The sequence below is a fragment of the Phyllobates terribilis genome, unplaced genomic scaffold (assembly GCF_046119375.1).
Source record: "Phyllobates terribilis strain yellow unplaced genomic scaffold, ASM4611937v1 Scaffold_236__1_contigs__length_3049075, whole genome shotgun sequence".
Taxonomy (NCBI): Eukaryota; Metazoa; Chordata; class Amphibia; order Anura; family Dendrobatidae; genus Phyllobates; species Phyllobates terribilis.
The window spans coordinates 221,540-236,000 of NW_027362996.1; the positions used below are offsets into that span (position 1 = coordinate 221,540).

The following is a 14,461-nucleotide window of genomic DNA, read 5'->3' on the forward strand; positions in this document are numbered from 1 at the left end:
TGCATTTTGTTCATTTTGCTTGTTTGTCGGATTTTGGGATGGACTCTTTGGCTTTGCTTTTCTTCTCCTCATTGGATTTTTCATGTTAAAAGTTGCAGAAGCCAGATGACAAGCTCATTTTGGTTCAACTTCAGCAACTGTGCATTGCATTGCCATGTAATGTAATGTAATGCAATGCTATCTATCTAGCTCTCCCTCTATACTTCCTTTTGGATAAACAGACATATTAGGCAAGCATTTTGGAGCTTTCACCTAAATAACTACAGGTGGTGAGATAAGCTGCACAATATAATTGACCTTTCAGTATATTGTTGCACACACACCATCTATTTAGCAAATGCCCTTGTTATCAACAGCAGCCTTTTAAACTCACCTGAGCTAACAGGTATGTGAGCTGGTTACTCTGCTGCGCTTAAAATTTCTTTTTTGGTTTGCTACAATGCCTTTTCTGAAACGTTGTCTCCCTCTGCTGGAACACTGACTTCTTTCATTTAATGCCTGCAGACTATAAAAGAGAAACCAACCCAAAAAGTTTGGTTGATTAGTCTGTGGCATTCTTTTAAACTGTTGCTTATGGCGGTCTCTGTGAGCTTCTCAGTGACATTCAGCCATCCAGGTATCCCGCCTGCAGTAGACGGAATGTGGCAATGGAACGCTGGCTGCGCGTGTCATAATAGGCTCTGAGCCTTTATATACCTGCGCACAGCAGCAGCCACCTTCAGTCTGCTGCTGGACAGCCAGCAGCAGCAGCAGCAGGAGAGGTAATTAATCAGCAACCCTCCTGCTAAGGGTAGACAGCTGCTCGTTCCACCCCCCCCCCGCCTTAATTGGTTCTCCTCCTCTCCAACGGTGTTGAGGCGGGTGGGAACAGCCGGGGGTTGAGGGTACTGTGCTAAAAGAGGTGGAGTTATGCAGATCTAAAACGCGTGGATTGCAGCAGCAGCAAGCCGAAAAGTGCAGGCATGTGAGGGATCTAGAGGTTGACAGCATGTCTTCTTAACGGGAGTCCAGGTGGCCATCTCCACAAATGGACTTTTCAGAATCCTTGGGTGGCACCGTAGTCGGAAACCAATTCTGGTTATCGCTTCTCGGCCTTTTGGCTAAGATCAAGTGTAGTATCTTTCGAAAAGGCGGTTTTGGATGTTGGCCGCCCTAGTAGATTGATACATTATGCACACTGGGGTTTAGGCGCTTGTTAGTACGCCAGGTGGCTAATATAGTCATCTGGTGGAAAGCATGGCCCCCCAGGATCGACGCCATTGGGCCGGGGAAGATCGAAAGCCCGAAGTGTGAAGTGCCCCAGGAGTGGTGACCCTGGGGTGCCTAAACTCACTGGGATTGGGAACCCCACTTGAGTTTATGGCACATTTGCACAAGCACTTCAAATTTTCTTTCTTCGCACACACCCTTATTCCGGGCCTTCTGGCCTTAGGATGGGGAATTTTTCAATTCCCGGTCGAAGGTCCGGGCAGTATTATACTGTGAAACCTTCACTATTTATTTAATTTCTTTGTCACTGTGTGTCCACTTATTCACGTGTGTCACGTCCTACTAGGATTTTGTCGGGATGCGGTTCCCTTACGGGTTCCTCTCTTGGCAGGTCTAGGGGGGGAGTGTGTGGCCATCCGGTTCCGCTCCCCCCTGAACCCCCCTGGCTCTCCTCTTTCGGGAGGAGAGCGTTGTTGGCTCCCCTCTTCCGGGAGGGGAGCACAGTCTTTGGCTCCCAGTGCCATGCTCGGGTGAGAACTCGGGCAGGTGCTGGGGGTAAGATTGGGTCGCCTCTGGCTTCGGCTGGAGGTGGCTTTTTGTCCCTGTTCCTCGCTGTGGCCTTTTGGCTCGGAGGGACGGGGAATGGTTTGGGGGACCCTTCTCCTTTTGGAGAGGGTTTCAAGAAGACCAGCATCCTAGTGCACTTTTTTTGTGGCACTTGTCACTTTTTTAAGCGCACTCGGGTTTTGTACACGAATTCGGGCTTTCGATAAAAAAAAAAAAAAAAAAAAATCTGTTCTTATCAGTTTAATATCTGATACGTCCCCTATCTGGGGACCATATATTAAATGGATTTTTAGAACAGGGAGATGGAAAAAGAGCTTGCTCTGTCCACTCCACGCATTGACCTGGTATTGCAGTATCTCCAGGACCGGTGCACCCCTTCTTTAATGCAGTTTCTAAAATCAGAAAGAATTGAATTCAATGCTTTTTGTTCATTTTGCTTGTTTGTCGGATTTTGGGATGGACTCTTTGGCTTTGCTTTTCTTCTCCTCATTGGATTTTTCATGTTAAAAGTTGCAGAAGCCAGATGACAAGCTCATTTTGGTTCAACTTCAGCAACTGTGCATTGCATTGCCATGTAATGTAATGTAATGCAATGCTATCTATCTAGCTCTCCCTCTATACTTCCTTTTGGATAAACAGACATATTAGGCAAGCATTTTGGAGCTTTCACCTAAATAACTACAGGTGGTGAGATAAGCTGCACAATATAATTGACCTTTCAGTATATTGTTGCACACACACCATCTATTTAGCAAATGCCCTTGTTATCAACAGCAGCCTTTTAAACTCACCTGAGCTAACAGGTATGTGAGCTGGTTACTCTGCTGCGCTTAAAATTTCTTTTTTGGTTTGCTACAATGCCTTTTCTGAAACGTTGTCTCCCTCTGCTGGAACACTGACTTCTTTCATTTAATGCCTGCAGACTATAAAAGAGAAACCAACCCAAAAAGTTTGGTTGATTAGTCTGTGGCATTCTTTTAAACTGTTGCTTATGGCGGTCTCTGTGAGCTTCTCAGTGACATTCAGCCATCCAGGTATCCCGCCTGCAGTAGACGGAATGTGGCAATGGAACGCTGGCTGCGCGTGTCATAATAGGCTCTGAGCCTTTATATACCTGCGCACAGCAGCAGCCACCTTCAGTCTGCTGCTGGACAGCCAGCAGCAGCAGCAGCAGGAGAGGTAATTAATCAGCAACCCTCCTGCTAAGGGTAGACAGCTGCTCGTTCCACCCCCCCCCCGCCTTAATTGGTTCTCCTCCTCTCCAACGGTGTTGAGGCGGGTGGGAACAGCCGGGGGTTGAGGGTACTGTGCTAAAAGAGGTGGAGTTATGCAGATCTAAAACGCGTGGATTGCAGCAGCAGCAAGCCGAAAAGTGCAGGCATGTGAGGGATCTAGAGGTTGACAGCATGTCTTCTTAACGGGAGTCCAGGTGGCCATCTCCACAAATGGACTTTTCAGAATCCTTGGGTGGCACCGTAGTCGGAAACCAATTCTGGTTATCGCTTCTCGGCCTTTTGGCTAAGATCAAGTGTAGTATCTTTCGAAAAGGCGGTTTTGGATGTTGGCCGCCCTAGTAGATTGATACATTATGCACACTGGGGTTTAGGCGCTTGTTAGTACGCCAGGTGGCTAATATAGTCATCTGGTGGAAAGCATGGCCCCCCAGGATCGACGCCATTGGGCCGGGGAAGATCGAAAGCCCGAAGTGTGAAGTGCCCCAGGAGTGGTGACCCTGGGGTGCCTAAACTCACTGGGATTGGGAACCCCACTTGAGTTTATGGCACATTTGCACAAGCACTTCAAATTTTCTTTCTTCGCACACACCCTTATTCCGGGCCTTCTGGCCTTAGGATGGGGAATTTTTCAATTCCCGGTCGAAGGTCCGGGCAGTATTATACTGTGAAACCTTCACTATTTATTTAATTTCTTTGTCACTGTGTGTCCACTTATTCACGTGTGTCACGTCCTACTAGGATTTTGTCGGGATGCGGTTCCCTTACGGGTTCCTCTCTTGGCAGGTCTAGGGGGGGAGTGTGTGGCCATCCGGTTCCGCTCCCCCCTGAACCCCCCTGGCTCTCCTCTTTCGGGAGGAGAGCGTTGTTGGCTCCCCTCTTCCGGGAGGGGAGCACAGTCTTTGGCTCCCAGTGCCATGCTCGGGTGAGAACTCGGGCAGGTGCTGGGGGTAAGATTGGGTCGCCTCTGGCTTCGGCTGGAGGTGGCTTTTTGTCCCTGTTCCTCGCTGTGGCCTTTTGGCTCGGAGGGACGGGGAATGGTTTGGGGGACCCTTCTCCTTTTGGAGAGGGTTTCAAGAAGACCAGCATCCTAGTGCACTTTTTTTGTGGCACTTGTCACTTTTTTAAGCGCACTCGGGTTTTGTACACGAATTCGGGCTTTCGATAAAAAAAAAAAAAAAAAAAAATCTGTTCTTATCAGTTTAATATCTGATACGTCCCCTATCTGGGGACCATATATTAAATGGATTTTTAGAACAGGGAGATGGAAAAAGAGCTTGCTCTGTCCACTCCACGCATTGACCTGGTATTGCAGTATCTCCAGGACCGGTGCACCCCTTCTTTAATGCAGTTTCTAAAATCAGAAAGAATTGAATTCAATGCTTTTTGTTCATTTTGCTTGTTTGTCGGATTTTGGGATGGACTCTTTGGCTTTGCTTTTCTTCTCCTCATTGGATTTTTCATGTTAAAAGTTGCAGAAGCCAGATGACAAGCTCATTTTGGTTCAACTTCAGCAACTGTGCATTGCATTGCCATGTAATGTAATGTAATGCAATGCTATCTATCTAGCTCTCCCTCTATACTTCCTTTTGGATAAACAGACATATTAGGCAAGCATTTTGGAGCTTTCACCTAAATAACTACAGGTGGTGAGATAAGCTGCACAATATAATTGACCTTTCAGTATATTGTTGCACACACACCATCTATTTAGCAAATGCCCTTGTTATCAACAGCAGCCTTTTAAACTCACCTGAGCTAACAGGTATGTGAGCTGGTTACTCTGCTGCGCTTAAAATTTCTTTTTTGGTTTGCTACAATGCCTTTTCTGAAACGTTGTCTCCCTCTGCTGGAACACTGACTTCTTTCATTTAATGCCTGCAGACTATAAAAGAGAAACCAACCCAAAAAGTTTGGTTGATTAGTCTGTGGCATTCTTTTAAACTGTTGCTTATGGCGGTCTCTGTGAGCTTCTCAGTGACATTCAGCCATCCAGGTATCCCGCCTGCAGTAGACGGAATGTGGCAATGGAACGCTGGCTGCGCGTGTCATAATAGGCTCTGAGCCTTTATATACCTGCGCACAGCAGCAGCCACCTTCAGTCTGCTGCTGGACAGCCAGCTGCAGCAGCAGCAGGAGAGGTAATTAATCAGCAACCCTCCTGCTAAGGGTAGACAGCTGCTCGTTCCACCCCCCCCCCCGCCTTAATTGGTTCTCCTCCCTTCCAACGGTGTTGAGGCGGGTGGGAACAGCCGGGGGTTGAGGGTACTGTGCTAAAAGAGGTGGAGTTATGCAGATCTAAAACGCGTGGATTGCAGCAGCAGCAAGCCGAAAAGTGCAGGCATGTGAGGGATCTAGAGGTTGACAGCATGTCTTCTTAACGGGAGTCCAGGTGGCCATCTCCACAAATGGACTTTTCAGAATCCTTGGGTGGCACCGTAGTCGGAAACCAATTCTGGTTATCGCTTCTCGGCCTTTTGGCTAAGATCAAGTGTAGTATCTGTTCTTATCAGTTTAATATCTGATACGTCCCCTATCTGGGGACCATATATTAAATGGATTTTTAGAACAGGGAGATGGAAAAAGAGCTTGCTCTGTCCACTCCACGCATTGACCTGGTATTGCAGTATCTCCAGGACCGGTGCACCCCTTCTTTAATGCAGTTTCTAAAATCAGAAAGAATTGAATTCAATGCTTTTTGTTCATTTTGCTTGTTTGTCGGATTTTGGGATGGACTCTTTGGCTTTGCTTTTCTTCTCCTCATTGGATTTTTCATGTTAAAAGTTGCAGAAGCCAGATGACAAGCTCATTTTGGTTCAACTTCAGCAACTGTGCATTGCATTGCCATGTAATGTAATGTAATGCAATGCTATCTATCTAGCTCTCCCTCTATACTTCCTTTTGGATAAACAGACATATTAGGCAAGCATTTTGGAGCTTTCACCTAAATAACTACAGGTGGTGAGACAAGCTGCACAATATAATTGACCTTTCAGTATATTGTTGCACACACACCATCTATTTAGCAAATGCCCTTGTTATCAACAGCAGCCTTTTAAACTCACCTGAGCTAACAGGTATGTGAGCTGGTTACTCTGCTGCGCTTAAAATTTCTTTTTTGGTTTGCTACAATGCCTTTTCTGAAACGTTGTCTCCCTCTGCTGGAACACTGACTTCTTTCATTTAATGCCTGCAGACTATAAAAGAGAAACCAACCCAAAAAGTTTGGTTGATTAGTCTGTGGCATTCTTTTAAACTGTTGCTTATGGCGGTCTCTGTGAGCTTCTCAGTGACATTCAGCCATCCAGGTATCCCGCCTGCAGTAGACGGAATGTGGCAATGGAACGCTGGCTGCGCGTGTCATAATAGGCTCTGAGCCTTTATATACCTGCGCACAGCAGCAGCCACCTTCAGTCTGCTGCTGGACAGCCAGCAGCAGCAGCAGCAGGAGAGGTAATTAATCAGCAACCCTCCTGCTAAGGGTAGACAGCTGCTCGTTCCACCCCCCCCCGCCTTAATTGGTTCTCCTCCCTTCCAACGGTGTTGAGGCGGGTGGGAACAGCCGGGGGTTGAGGGTACTGTGCTAAAAGAGGTGGAGTTATGCAGATCTAAAACGCGTGGATTGCAGCAGCAGCAAGCCGAAAAGTGCAGGCATGTGAGGGATCTAGAGGTTGACAGCATGTCTTCTTAACGGGAGTCCAGGTGGCCATCTCCACAAATGGACTTTTCAGAATCCTTGGGTGGCACCGTAGTCGGAAACCAATTCTGGTTATCGCTTCTCGGCCTTTTGGCTAAGATCAAGTGTAGTATCTGTTCTTATCAGTTTAATATCTGATACGTCCCCTATCTGGGGACCATATATTAAATGGATTTTTAGAACAGGGAGATGGAAAAAGAGCTTGCTCTGTCCACTCCACGCATTGACCTGGTATTGCAGTATCTCCAGGACCGGTGCACCCCTTCTTTAATGCAGTTTCTAAAATCAGAAAGAATTGAATTCAATGCTTTTTGTTCATTTTGCTTGTTTGTCGGATTTTGGGATGGACTCTTTGGCTTTGCTTTTCTTCTCCTCATTGGATTTTTCATGTTAAAAGTTGCAGAAGCCAGATGACAAGCTCATTTTGGTTCAACTTCAGCAACTGTGCATTGCATTGCCATGTAATGTAATGTAATGCAATGCTATCTATCTAGCTCTCCCTCTATACTTCCTTTTGGATAAACAGACATATTAGGCAAGCATTTTGGAGCTTTCACCTAAATAACTACAGGTGGTGAGACAAGCTGCACAATATAATTGACCTTTCAGTATATTGTTGCACACACACCATCTATTTAGCAAATGCCCTTGTTATCAACAGCAGCCTTTTAAACTCACCTGAGCTAACAGGTATGTGAGCTGGTTACTCTGCTGCGCTTAAAATTTCTTTTTTGGTTTGCTACAATGCCTTTTCTGAAACGTTGTCTCCCTCTGCTGGAACACTGACTTCTTTCATTTAATGCCTGCAGACTATAAAAGAGAAACCAACCCAAAAAGTTTGGTTGATTAGTCTGTGGCATTCTTTTAAACTGTTGCTTATGGCGGTCTCTGTGAGCTTCTCAGTGACATTCAGCCATCCAGGTATCCCGCTTGCAGTAGGCGGAATGTGGCAATGGAACGCTGGCTGCGCGTGTCATAATAGGCTCTGAGCCTTTATATACCTGCGCACAGCAGCAGCCACCTTCAGTCTGCTGCTGGACAGCCAGCAGCAGCAGCAGCAGGAGAGGTAATTAATCAGCAACCCTCCTGCTAAGGGTAGACAGCTGCTCGTTCCACCCCCCCCCCCGCCTTAATTGGTTCTCCTCCCTTCCAACGGTGTTGAGGCGGGTGGGAACAGCCGGGGGTTGAGGGTACTGTGCTAAAAGAGGTGGAGTTATGCAGATCTAAAACGCGTGGATTGCAGCAGCAGCAAGCCGAAAAGTGCAGGCATGTGAGGGATCTAGAGGTTGACAGCATGTCTTCTTAACGGGAGTCCAGGTGGCCATCTCCACAAATGGACTTTTCAGAATCCTTGGGTGGCACCGTAGTCGGAAACCAATTCTGGTTATCGCTTCTCGGCCTTTTGGCTAAGATCAAGTGTAGTATCTGTTCTTATCAGTTTAATATCTGATACGTCCCCTATCTGGGGACCATATATTAAATGGATTTTTAGAACAGGGAGATGGAAAAAGAGCTTGCTCTGTCCACTCCACGCATTGACCTGGTATTGCAGTATCTCCAGGACCGGTGCACCCCTTCTTTAATGCAGTTTCTAAAATCAGAAAGAATTGAATTCAATGCTTTTTGTTCATTTTGCTTGTTTGTCGGATTTTGGGATGGACTCTTTGGCTTTGCTTTTCTTCTCCTCATTGGATTTTTCATGTTAAAAGTTGCAGAAGCCAGATGACAAGCTCATTTTGGTTCAACTTCAGCAACTGTGCATTGCATTGCCATGTAATGTAATGTAATGCAATGTTATCTATCTAGCTCTCCCTCTATACTTCCTTTTGGATAAACAGACATATTAGGCAAGCATTTTGGAGCTTTCACCTAAATAACTACAGGTGGTGAGATAAGCTGCACAATATAATTGACCTTTCAGTATATTGTTGCACACACACCATCTATTTAGCAAATGCCCTTGTTATCAACAGCAGCCTTTTAAACTCACCTGAGCTAACAGGTATGTGAGCTGGTTACTCTGCTGCGCTTAAAATTTCTTTTTTGGTTTGCTACAATGCCTTTTCTGAAACGTTGTCTCCCTCTGCTGGAACACTGACTTCTTTCATTTAATGCCTGCAGACTATAAAAGAGAAACCAACCCAAAAAGTTTGGTTGATTAGTCTGTGGCATTCTTTTAAACTGTTGCTTATGGCAGTCTCTGTGAGCTTCTCAGTGACATTCAGCCATCCAGGTATCCCGCCTGCAGTAGACGGAATGTGGCAATGGAACGCTGGCTGCGCGTGTCATAATAGGCTCTGAGCCTTTATATACCTGCGCACAGCAGCAGCCACCTTCAGTCTGCTGCTGGACAGCCAGCAGCAGCAGCAGCAGGAGAGGTAATTAATCAGCAACCCTCCTGCTAAGGGTAGAGAGCTGCTCGTTCCACCCCCCCCCCCGCCTTAATTGGTTCTCCTCCCTTCCAACGGTGTTGAGGCGGGTGGGAACAGCCGGGGGTTGAGGGTACTGTGCTAAAAGAGGTGGAGTTATGCAGATCTAAAACGCGTGGATTGCAGCAGCAGCAAGCCGAAAAGTGCAGGCATGTGAGGGATCTAGAGGTTGACAGCATGTCTTCTTAACGGGAGTCCAGGTGGCCATCTCCACAAATGGACTTTTCAGAATCCTTGGGTGGCACCGTAGTCGGAAACCAATTCTGGTTATCGCTTCTCGGCCTTTTGGCTAAGATCAAGTGTAGTATCTGTTCTTATCAGTTTAATATCTGATACGTCCCCTATCTGGGGACCATATATTAAATGGATTTTTAGAACAGGGAGATGGAAAAAGAGCTTGCTCTGTCCACTCCACGCATTGACCTGGTATTGCAGTATCTCCAGGACCGGTGCACCCCTTCTTTAATGCAGTTTCTAAAATCAGAAAGAATTGAATTCAATGCTTTTTGTTCATTTTGCTTGTTTGTCGGATTTTGGGATGGACTCTTTGGCTTTGCTTTTCTTCTTCTCATTGGATTTTTCATGTTAAAAGTTGCAGAAGCCAGATGACAAGCTCATTTTGGTTCAACTTCAGCAACTGTGCATTGCATTGCCATGTAATGTAATGTAATGCAATGCTATCTATCTAGCTCTCCCTCTATACTTCCTTTTGGATAAACAGACATATTAGGCAAGCATTTTGGAGCTTTCACCTAAATAACTACAGGTGGTGAGATAAGCTGCACAATATAATTGACCTTTCAGTATATTGTTGCACACACACCATCTATTTAGCAAATGCCCTTGTTATCAACAGCAGCCTTTTAAACTCACCTGAGCTAACAGGTATGTGAGCTGGTTACTCTGCTGCGCTTAAAATTTCTTTTTTGGTTTGCTACAATGCCTTTTCTGAAACGTTGTCTCCCTCTGCTGGAACACTGACTTCTTTCATTTAATGCCTGCAGACTATAAAAGAGAAACCAACCCAAAAAGTTTGGTTGATTAGTCTGTGGCATTCTTTTAAACTGTTGCTTATGGCGGTCTCTGTGAGCTTCTCAGTGACATTCAGCCATCCAGGTATCCCGCCTGCAGTAGACGGAATGTGGCAATGGAACGCTGGCTGCGCGTGTCATAATAGGCTCTGAGCCTTTATATACCTGCGCACAGCAGCAGCCACCTTCAGTCTGCTGCTGGACAGCCAGCAGCAGCAGCAGCAGGAGAGGTAATTTATCAGCAACCCTCCTGCTAAGGGTAGACAGCTGCTCGTTCCACCACCCCCCCGCCTTAATTGGTTCTCCTCCCTTCCAACGGTGTTGAGGCGGGTGGGAACAGCCGGGGGTTGAGGGTACTGTGCTAAAAGAGGTGGAGTTATGCAGATCTAAAACGCGTGGATTGCAGCAGCAGCAAGCCGAAAAGTGCAGGCATGTGAGGGATCTAGAGGTTGACAGCATGTCTTCTTAACGGGAGTCCAGGTGGCCATCTCCACAAATGGACTTTTCAGAATCCTTGGGTGGCACCGTAGTCGGAAACCAATTCTGGTTATCGCTTCTCGGCCTTTTGGCTAAGATCAAGTGTAGTATCTGTTCTTATCAGTTTAATATCTGATACGTCCCCTATCTGGGGACCATATATTAAATGGATTTTTAGAACAGGGAGATGGAAAAAGAGCTTGCTCTGTCCACTCCACGCATTGACCTGGTATTGCAGTATCTCCAGGACCGGTGCACCCCTTCTTTAATGCAGTTTCTAAAATCAGAAAGAATTGAATTCAATGCTTTTTGTTCATTTTGCTTGTTTGTCGGATTTTGGGATGGACTCTTTGGCTTTGCTTTTCTTCTCCTCATTGGATTTTTCATGTTAAAAGTTGCAGAAGCCAGATGACAAGCTCATTTTGGTTCAACTTCAGCAACTGTGCATTGCATTGCCATGTAATGTAATGTAATGCAATGCTATCTATCTAGCTCTCCCTCTATACTTCCTTTTGGATAAACAGACATATTAGGCAAGCATTTTGGAGCTTTCACCTAAATAACTACAGGTGGTGAGACAAGCTGCACAATATAATTGACCTTTCAGTATATTGTTGCACACACACCATCTATTTAGCAAATGCCCTTGTTATCAACAGCAGCCTTTTAAACTCACCTGAGCTAACAGGTATGTGAGCTGGTTACTCTGCTGCGCTTAAAATTTCTTTTTTGGTTTGCTACAATGCCTTTTCTGAAACGTTGTCTCCCTCTGCTGGAACACTGACTTCTTTCATTTAATGCCTGCAGACTATAAAAGAGAAACCAACCCAAAAAGTTTGGTTGATTAGTCTGTGGCATTCTTTTAAACTGTTGCTTATGGCGGTCTCTGTGAGCTTCTCAGTGACATTCAGCCATCCAGGTATCCCGCCTGCAGTAGACGGAATGTGGCAATGGAACGCTGGCTGCGCGTGTCATAATAGGCTCTGAGCCTTTATATACCTGCGCACAGCAGCAGCCACCTTCAGTCTGCTGCTGGACAGCCAGCAGCAGCAGCAGCAGGAGAGGTAATTAATCAGCAACCCTCCTGCTAAGGGTAGACAGCTGCTCGTTCCACCCCCCCCCGCCTTAATTGGTTCTCCTCCCTTCCAACGGTGTTGAGGCGGGTGGGAACAGCCGGGGGTTGAGGGTACTGTGCTAAAAGAGGTGGAGTTATGCAGATCTAAAACGCGTGGATTGCAGCAGCAGCAAGCCGAAAAGTGCAGGCATGTGAGGGATCTAGAGGTTGACAGCATGTCTTCTTAACGGGAGTCCAGGTGGCCATCTCCACAAATGGACTTTTCAGAATCCTTGGGTGGCACCGTAGTCGGAAACCAATTCTGGTTATCGCTTCTCGGCCTTTTGGCTAAGATCAAGTGTAGTATCTGTTCTTATCAGTTTAATATCTGATACGTCCCCTATCTGGGGACCATATATTAAATGGATTTTTAGAACAGGGAGATGGAAAAAGAGCTTGCTCTGTCCACTCCACGCATTGACCTGGTATTGCAGTATCTCCAGGACCGGTGCACCCCTTCTTTAATGCAGTTTCTAAAATCAGAAAGAATTGAATTCAATGCTTTTTGTTCATTTTGCTTGTTTGTCGGATTTTGGGATGGACTCTTTGGCTTTGCTTTTCTTCTCCTCATTGGATTTTTCATGTTAAAAGTTGCAGAAGCCAGATGACAAGCTCATTTTGGTTCAACTTCAGCAACTGTGCATTGCATTGCCATGTAATGTAATGTAATGCAATGCTATCTATCTAGCTCTCCCTCTATACTTCCTTTTGGATAAACAGACATATTAGGCAAGCATTTTGGAGCTTTCACCTAAATAACTACAGGTGGTGAGACAAGCTGCACAATATAATTGACCTTTCAGTATATTGTTGCACACACACCATCTATTTAGCAAATGCCCTTGTTATCAACAGCAGCCTTTTAAACTCACCTGAGCTAACAGGTATGTGAGCTGGTTACTCTGCTGCGCTTAAAATTTCTTTTTTGGTTTGCTACAATGCCTTTTCTGAAACGTTGTCTCCCTCTGCTGGAACACTGACTTCTTTCATTTAATGCCTGCAGACTATAAAAGAGAAACCAACCCAAAAAGTTTGGTTGATTAGTCTGTGGCATTCTTTTAAACTGTTGCTTATGGCGGTCTCTGTGAGCTTCTCAGTGACATTCAGCCATCCAGGTATCCCGCTTGCAGTAGGCGGAATGTGGCAATGGAACGCTGGCTGCGCGTGTCATAATAGGCTCTGAGCCTTTATATACCTGCGCACAGCAGCAGCCACCTTCAGTCTGCTGCTGGACAGCCAGCAGCAGCAGCAGCAGGAGAGGTAATTAATCAGCAACCCTCCTGCTAAGGGTAGACAGCTGCTCGTTCCACCCCCCCCCCCGCCTTAATTGGTTCTCCTCCCTTCCAACGGTGTTGAGGCGGGTGGGAACAGCCGGGGGTTGAGGGTACTGTGCTAAAAGAGGTGGAGTTATGCAGATCTAAAACGCGTGGATTGCAGCAGCAGCAAGCCGAAAAGTGCAGGCATGTGAGGGATCTAGAGGTTGACAGCATGTCTTCTTAACGGGAGTCCAGGTGGCCATCTCCACAAATGGACTTTTCAGAATCCTTGGGTGGCACCGTAGTCGGAAACCAATTCTGGTTATCGCTTCTCGGCCTTTTGGCTAAGATCAAGTGTAGTATCTGTTCTTATCAGTTTAATATCTGATACGTCCCCTATCTGGGGACCATATATTAAATGGATTTTTAGAACAGGGAGATGGAAAAAGAGCTTGCTCTGTCCACTCCACGCATTGACCTGGTATTGCAGTATCTCCAGGACCGGTGCACCCCTTCTTTAATGCAGTTTCTAAAATCAGAAAGAATTGAATTCAATGCTTTTTGTTCATTTTGCTTGTTTGTCGGATTTTGGGATGGACTCTTTGGCTTTGCTTTTCTTCTCCTCATTGGATTTTTCATGTTAAAAGTTGCAGAAGCCAGATGACAAGCTCATTTTGGTTCAACTTCAGCAACTGTGCATTGCATTGCCATGTAATGTAATGTAATGCAATGTTATCTATCTAGCTCTCCCTCTATACTTCCTTTTGGATAAACAGACATATTAGGCAAGCATTTTGGAGCTTTCACCTAAATAACTACAGGTGGTGAGATAAGCTGCACAATATAATTGACCTTTCAGTATATTGTTGCACACACACCATCTATTTAGCAAATGCCCTTGTTATCAACAGCAGCCTTTTAAACTCACCTGAGCTAACAGGTATGTGAGCTGGTTACTCTGCTGCGCTTAAAATTTCTTTTTTGGTTTGCTACAATGCCTTTTCTGAAACGTTGTCTCCCTCTGCTGGAACACTGACTTCTTTCATTTAATGCCTGCAGACTATAAAAGAGAAACCAACCCAAAAAGTTTGGTTGATTAGTCTGTGGCATTCTTTTAAACTGTTGCTTATGGCAGTCTCTGTGAGCTTCTCAGTGACATTCAGCCATCCAGGTATCCCGCCTGCAGTAGACGGAATGTGGCAATGGAACGCTGGCTGCGCGTGTCATAATAGGCTCTGAGCCTTTATATACCTGCGCACAGCAGCAGCCACCTTCAGTCTGCTGCTGGACAGCCAGCAGCAGCAGCAGCAGGAGAGGTAATTAATCAGCAACCCTCCTGCTAAGGGTAGAGAGCTGCTCGTTCCACCCCCCCCCCCGCCTTAATTGGTTCTCCTCCCTTCCAACGGTGTTGAGGCGGGTGGGAACAGCCGGGGGTTGAGGGTACTGTGC

General features: G+C 46.0%; 9 non-coding genes and 2 pseudogenes across 9 annotated transcripts; all 11 read left to right on the top strand.

Moving 5' to 3' along the window:
• Positions 1 to 1,080: 1,080 nt before the first annotated feature.
• Positions 1,081 to 1,172, top strand: LOC141216944 (U2 spliceosomal RNA; annotated as a pseudogene).
• A 794-nt stretch (positions 1,173 to 1,966) lies between these two features.
• On the top strand, positions 1,967 to 2,154 carry LOC141216842 (U2 spliceosomal RNA). The gene has a single exon (XR_012285832.1). It is a non-coding gene; the product is annotated as a U2 spliceosomal RNA (small nuclear RNA).
• A 1,120-nt stretch (positions 2,155 to 3,274) lies between these two features.
• Positions 3,275 to 3,366, top strand: LOC141216945 (U2 spliceosomal RNA; annotated as a pseudogene).
• Positions 3,367 to 4,160: 794 nt separating this feature from the next.
• LOC141216843 (U2 spliceosomal RNA) lies at positions 4,161 to 4,348 on the top strand. Its single transcript, XR_012285833.1, has one exon. It is a non-coding gene; the product is annotated as a U2 spliceosomal RNA (small nuclear RNA).
• A 1,121-nt stretch (positions 4,349 to 5,469) lies between these two features.
• LOC141216415 (U2 spliceosomal RNA) lies at positions 5,470 to 5,660 on the top strand. The gene has a single exon (XR_012285449.1). It is a non-coding gene; the product is annotated as a U2 spliceosomal RNA (small nuclear RNA).
• Positions 5,661 to 6,779: 1,119 nt separating this feature from the next.
• On the top strand, positions 6,780 to 6,970 carry LOC141216427 (U2 spliceosomal RNA). Its single transcript, XR_012285461.1, has one exon. It is a non-coding gene; the product is annotated as a U2 spliceosomal RNA (small nuclear RNA).
• Positions 6,971 to 8,091: 1,121 nt separating this feature from the next.
• LOC141216438 (U2 spliceosomal RNA) lies at positions 8,092 to 8,282 on the top strand. Its single transcript, XR_012285472.1, has one exon. It is a non-coding gene; the product is annotated as a U2 spliceosomal RNA (small nuclear RNA).
• Positions 8,283 to 9,403: 1,121 nt separating this feature from the next.
• Positions 9,404 to 9,594, top strand: LOC141216449 (U2 spliceosomal RNA). The gene has a single exon (XR_012285483.1). It is a non-coding gene; the product is annotated as a U2 spliceosomal RNA (small nuclear RNA).
• Positions 9,595 to 10,714: 1,120 nt separating this feature from the next.
• Positions 10,715 to 10,905, top strand: LOC141216461 (U2 spliceosomal RNA). Its single transcript, XR_012285494.1, has one exon. It is a non-coding gene; the product is annotated as a U2 spliceosomal RNA (small nuclear RNA).
• Positions 10,906 to 12,024: 1,119 nt separating this feature from the next.
• On the top strand, positions 12,025 to 12,215 carry LOC141216473 (U2 spliceosomal RNA). The gene has a single exon (XR_012285505.1). It is a non-coding gene; the product is annotated as a U2 spliceosomal RNA (small nuclear RNA).
• Positions 12,216 to 13,336: 1,121 nt separating this feature from the next.
• On the top strand, positions 13,337 to 13,527 carry LOC141216486 (U2 spliceosomal RNA). Its single transcript, XR_012285517.1, has one exon. It is a non-coding gene; the product is annotated as a U2 spliceosomal RNA (small nuclear RNA).
• Positions 13,528 to 14,461: the final 934 nt, after the last annotated feature.